Below are 7,000 nucleotides of genomic sequence, written 5' to 3' on the forward strand. Positions count from 1 at the left end.
TGATGCTCCTGCAATTGTCATTCCAACAGTGACCATAGTTTTACCTTCTACTCTAGCAGCAACAATATGTCCTGTTGATGCCTCTAAAATCATAGCACCAACATTGGGGGATAACCACCTGGTCCAGACCTTAGTACAACTCCTTTTTTGTTTGGGATGGTGGCTCCAACTAGGGGTTATGGGACCAGTTTCCCAATAATGTGTGTTTTAATGAATAAATGCTTTAAAATGTATATCAGAGATGGTAGACGGTTTAGTCTATAACTTTAAAATATACAAATATACCTACATAACCCAGGTAATCTTATAACAATGCGATATTTTGATAATTCCTAGTAGACAAACAATCATATAGATGATTTACTTATCCATAGAAAGATGCATTTTAATAATGATTACTTTGTTTAAGAAATTAAACAAAGTAATTATGAAAACATATCACATGACATCGTAATATTTATCGTTAATATATATATCTCTAATGTAATAATTCTAAATCGTTCAGAAGTGACTCAATATAGAATTATTTGAAGCATATGAATACATCAACAATAGTGAATTAAATGAAATGCCAATTAAATCAAGACAAAAAGAACAGTGATAGAAATACCGCATGCATTTGAGTGTTGATATGTAAATAACATTCCGGTTCCACCTCTTTATTCCATAAACTTCCAGGAGATACAAAAATGCAGGTCTTGAAAAAGTTCTTTCACAAAAATTTGAAACCTTGATCCATTGCTCATAAAAAATTAAATTTAGGAGTGCAGAAGTGCAACTTCTCAAGTCTAGTTTTTTGTACAAATTGAGGACCCCTTCTTTAATAACATGAAAGGGTTTATATAATAGAATTAAAACAAACTATCAACAAAAATCACTTAGAGTTGTTGGAACTGTAAATATGCAAATCTAGGATTTGCATTGCAAAAATAGTAGTGCGATTGCCTTTGAAAAGATTCATTGTATCTATTTCTTCTCCTGTACCCACAACTGACAAATTGAGAGCATGTTTTGAATTTCCGGAGGATGACTCATCCTTGAGTGTAGTTGTCTCGTGTACGTGGCATCTGAAAGCTCGGGCACCATGCAATCAACAACATTAGTAAGGCATTTGATGGTCATCTGCTGACTGTGCGGCTTGACCAAAAAGGACCAAAATGCATCCCAAGTAAGGCTTTGTACTCTGCTGAGTTGTTCTTCTTTGGTGGCCAAATCCTGCTTCCATTGATTTTCTAACATTTTCGCTTTTGGGAGCTTTCCAGGGGAACAGTCAGAAATCAAATTGACTCCATATAAATTATCATTTACCAGCTCTATCACATTGTTCATTATAGCTTTGGCCCTGGAAGTAGCCTTTTCTGCCTTTATTAACTGCGTTTCCCATTCCGAAAACAATACTTCTTTATGCGACTCTTGAATTTTCGGTAGGTTAGCAGCTCTGTTTTTCATTGTGCTTTTCCATTTGAGGAAATTTGTGACCTTGTCATCTGCGTCCTCAAATTCTAATATGGTATTAACTGCCTGATCGATCAATGATGTAGTTATGATGCATAATGGGTCGAAAAGCGATATTTTATGGCAAAGGAGATTGAGTTGTTGCGATAAGGCCTTATTTGCTTCTAGGGCTTCCTTCTTAAATTCCTCGACCTTAGGATAATCTTTGAACTGTTCTGTATATAGTTGTAACTGTGAGATTTCCTCCTCTTTAGCCTTCATTCCTTGTTGATGTGTCAATTGAAGTTGTTCGAGCTATTGGGACAACTGTTGTTGTTTCTAGATGGCATGCTGGTCAATCTTTTCTTTCTCTAGGTTTAATTGAAATTTGGGCCGCTCATTCCTCTGTTTTTCTTCAGCCAATTGTTCCTCAAGCTGATTAATCTTCTATTTTTCTATTGTTGTTTTCTCTTCAAGCTGTGCAATCCTTTGATTTTTTTCTTTGATAAATAGATTAACCTCAGTGGCCTTATCAATTGTGGCAGTTGTGTAAGCCCCTGCATATTGGGATAACTTAGTCAAATCCTCAGAAGGATTGACCTTTGAATCCTTCCATATAACATTCATAAATTCAGACTGAGGAGCTATGGATGATGTCTGGTCAATTTTCCTCTTTTTTCTCTATTTCCTGACTACAACCCTGTGCTTTGGGCTATAAAATACATCCAAAGGTGGTATTTCTTCAATATTTAATGTAATTTCACCTGAAGGATTTTTAGGGATTATTTCAACCTCTTTCTGAGCTATGTCTGTATCGGGTGTCCCTTCAATCGCGCTCTCAGTAACGATGGGCTGTTGAGTTGCGGGTGATGTTGATGTGATACTGTTTTGGGGGTCGCTCTGGCTTTTGATCTGCTGATAAAATTGCTCCCATTCTTTTATCAAGATGGGGTCAATATGAACATCTGTGCTAAGGGGTTCACTAGTCTTTTCAATTGTTTCCCCTTTCCCGGAAATCTCTTCAATAGTCTGCTCCCCGCTGTGCTCTTCTTGTTGAACAATAGGGGTAGTATTCAATAAATCTAGAGGCAATGTCTGTAACCTCCGTGTCCTGTATTCCATGAATTTATCCATCTTTGCAGCTCCTAGTTTGAATCTTGCCAAATGAGTTACTTGTGAAAATAACTTTGCAGAAGCGAATAAATCATCAAACTCATCCTCCTCATGTATAAATTTAGCAATTTTCACCTGACTGGTGAAATTGTAAGCGACCTTGTTTGGATCATACTGTCTCTTAGGAATCACTGCTAGAATCAAGTCCTTAGTTTTCTCTGCCTCTTTCTCAGCATGTTTAAAGTCATGCAATGTGTAAGTGCCACAACGGAGGGGAAATGGAGGCCACACTTGTTTTTTAGAGTCTTTAAGGTTTCTAGTCATCCCCTTCTCCACTATTTTGTATGTTATTTTCCTAGCTAATAGCTTGTATGGGATATAGAGTGGAAGGACATGAGGGTCTGTTATACTCCCAAAAACCATAATATAGGTGAAATTCTCCTCCTTGAACCAATTGCCGATTGAAGCTAAGTAAATGTTGGCTTCGTCAGAGACTCGAGGAGCAAGTTTGTTAAAAATGGCTTGATGAACAGGTAAAACAAAACCATGGCAAATTCTGTATATGTGATTCTTGTAGTCAGACTTCCATAGATACTTATGATAAATATGAATGGGGGTTGGATCTTGCATAGTCCATTTCCAACCCAGAATGGTAAAGTTAGAATTAAAATAGATTGTGTCCATTATGTAGGCGCTCATATAAAATGGGGGCACGACTTGGGTGGTGACAAATCTGTTTCTTCTATAATCTAATATTTGACTGGCCATTTTATCTAATAGAATGGTTGCCCAATCCATAATAGAAGAGTTGATTGTTGCTTCTATTAATGGGACCATTTCTATATAAAACCTAGCAGACCCTGGGCTTCCAAAGAGCCTACATACCATTGTAGCAGCATAACAATACGAAGATGCTAAGGAGTCCACAGAGTACATACCTGAGGATTCATGTTTATGCTTGTTCGTAAAATGTCTCCACTGTTTGATAGGGTCTGATTTTAAGTCATTATCCTTAGCGAAAGCTTCCAAAAATGCCTTGTTGTAGTTCCACTGGGGATTCAACAAATGATACATCTTCTTAACATCTTCAGGCTTGAATGTCCCGAACATCTTCCCATCAGCTGTGAAGAAAGCTCTTTCTATTATGTTATCAATCACCCATCTCACTAGATCATTATATGGTAAAACTTTGGCTCGGGTTGCTATTTTATGGAGGAAGGAGCTGGCCAAATCATTGAGCGTGCTTTATGTTTTATCGGTTCCATCCGTTGTTGCTACTTATTCTATCTCCATTGCATCTTCTGATTCGAGTAAAGCATAGATGCCTTCCCACGAGATTTTACCAAGGCTTAGACAGGTAGTATCTGCAATTACCACCAATTTCGCTGGTGCTTCTTCCACTACAATGGGGGCCTTTGCCTTCCGAGATTTCTTAGACATCTTGCCTGATTGTGTGATTCTCAGTCAGCTCTACAAAATAAGAAAGAGGAACGTAATAGTTGAAAAACTTGAACATAGATAATACAAATTACAGACCAAACTCAGTTAAGCACATCAGATGCATGAGATGTTATATTGTACTTAGCTATCTCGGATGAAATCTTCAAAGGCCTTATCCATAACTGCTCCTTAATGTTTTGTTGTAACTTCCAACGTGAAACTTTAATGTTGAACCCATATGTCGTGTCGCAAGTCATGTAACGGTCTTTCGTAGAATAGGTGTCGCGACTCTGCGATTTGCGATCAACGATTGCATTATTTTAATATTTGTGTAATAATCGTGTATTGCCAATTGGGAGTTACGAGCACCACACTCAAAAGGTTTGTTTGCATAGTTGTGATTGCGATGAGTGCTGAGCTGGCATGGGGAGACAACGGGTTTTAATCTTGGCAAATCACGTTATTTCTTTGTAATTGATTTATCCCTTTACCGCATGTATTCATAATATTTATCACTTTATTTTTATCGAGAGCGCGCCATGCGATAATTAAATCGCATCGCGATTCTTCAATGCAGTATATTGGATGCTTCTTTATGAATCAGTGATATGCAATTTGCGATAGCCTTATCGCATCACAAGATTTCAATGGATTTTTATGGACGCTTCACTATGAATCAACGATATGCAATTTGCGATAGCCTTATTGCATCGCAAAGTTTTAATGCCACTTTAAGTCATTCCATGGGATTAACGTTGTGCGAGATGCGATATTTTTATTACATTGTGTGTATACAAGGCTTACCTTAATAAAAATTTTGCGATGAGGGTTTTGTTATGACTATGATCACATCGCAAACTCTCCAAATGGATTTTCATGGGTTCTAAAGAAATGTGATTTGTGATGAGCGGTCCTAAATACTCTAAAAGCAATTTTCATATGACTTTTATGGAAAATTTATTACACTCAAAAGTTTATTGTTTTTATTTATATTCAAAAGGGGACCCATTTCTTATTTGGCATTTTAAGACTAAGAGTTTAAAAATTGAAATGTGGGGGGTTGTTGTATAGCACAACAATTGGCGATTCACTGGGAGAACCAGTTATCTCTGAAAAATAATGAAATTTCTAAAACTTTCTTATGTAGAATCAATTGAGGAAAAAGACAAATATCTAAGAATTGGTTAGATAAAACTTTATTATGAAATAAAAATATATGAATTTTGAAATTTCTTGTACAAACCCTTATGATAAAATAAAAACATTTTTTGGTTTCTTCAAGCTTTGATTGGTTGTTAAAGATAAAGTAGGGGGCTCTTCCAACTTAGCTTTTTTAAATTTACTCTTTTGTCACAGGTAGTGCCTCTGCTGCCAGCAAACATATATAGTCTCAACAGGGTTACCTTTTAACCATTAGTCATTCATTGTCCCATCCATCTAAGAGTATAACTTTTTGAAAGATAAATCCAAAAGATATGTTTACATGTATTTTTATTCCTTTTTTTTTTACTTTTTTATTTTTTAGATAAAAGCCATTGTCCTGGTTTGAGAGCCAGATGATGACAATGCCATTCATTGGTTGTAATTGAACTGAACAAGCTGGCTCGTAATGAGACCCCTTGTCTTATGATTATAAGCCATTACCCTGTTTTGATATGCAGTATTGGTAATGTCAATTTAATTAGTTCCCTATGATCATGGTAAGAAAGCTCGTCATGAGACCTCTTATCTTTTAAATTAGATATATTTTAGAATTACACTCTGAAAAATCATAAACCTAGTGGATGGGGTGAATGACTTACTCCTTAAGAGTTTGTGGATGACAATTTTAGAGTTGTGGATGCTTAGCTGGAGAAAGTCTTTACCTTTTTGTAAATAACCTTTCTTAACTTTATAAAACTTCAAAATGTTTTACTGTATTTTTAAGGTTTGGAAGATTTCACAAAATTAAAGAGGTTCTCAGAGTTTCATGTTTTATCTAATTTCCAAAACTGTAATCATTTCCTTAAAAGGTTCTATTTTTGAAAGCAAGTATTCACAATATTCTTTTTGTTAGGATATTCCGACACATAGGAAATAGTTAAGTATAACTTGGTCTAGTGTAGAGTTAGGTAAAGTGTGTTTCTTTATTATGTACTTTTTGTAACTTACAATCCGACGGTCACGATATGTAGTGATCCGACGGTTCATTCTCTCCTCGGTATTACCGACACTTGATCCGTGGCTTAACACCCGATTGGTCCCTGATCTCTATTTAAAGATCATGGAGGGTCATTTGTAGGGTAACCGTTCATGAGAGAAGCTTATGTAAATTTTCATTCTTTTATTAATAAATTGCTTGAAGTGGCCGCGTTGGCTCAGGCCGTGGACTGTTTCCCTCTTTGAGGGTTTTAACCACGTCAACAATACTGGTGTATTGATCTGTGATCTGTTTGTGAGCGACGTCCTTTGGTGTTCTTTCTGAGGAACTTACCTTGTAAATTCCTACATGGTATCAGAGCGATTTGAGGGCCGCATCTGTTGGTGATCCAAATCTGAAGCCTGTAGAACTACATCCGACTGTTGTTTTCTAGATCTACTATTTCTGATTGCTTTCAGGCCGAGAGGACTGCTCTATTGTGTTAGTAGCATCTGTTCCAGTGAGGAACCCCTTTTGTTTCACGCGAAAAGGTTTTCGGTAGCCTTAGCTATGTCATTTTTAAGATCTGGCGGTATACAATGTCTATTTGCAGTTTACAATTATTTTCTCTCTGTTTATTTCGGTTTATTTAGCTCTTTGTTTTTTATTACCAGATCTATACCTTTCATTTCTGCGTATGCTCTTTGCCTCACGACTCTGTGCGATATGGGCAAATCAGAAACAGAAAAAAAAGATTTTTTCTCATGCGTATGCTCTTTTCCGCCGCGCCTTAGTGTGATCTCGGAAAATCAGAAACATTGAGGGAAATATTTAGTTTCCGGCTAAAGCTAACTTCAAGCCGTAAGGTTTGTTTTTTTTTGTATGTCCGTGTTG

The sequence above is a fragment of the Pinus tabuliformis genome, chromosome 2_1, assembly GCF_031772625.1.
Source record: "Pinus tabuliformis cultivar Carrire ecotype Pingquan chromosome 2_1, CPIR1, whole genome shotgun sequence".
In the NCBI taxonomy this organism is placed as follows: domain Eukaryota; kingdom Viridiplantae; phylum Streptophyta; class Pinopsida; order Pinales; family Pinaceae; genus Pinus; species Pinus tabuliformis.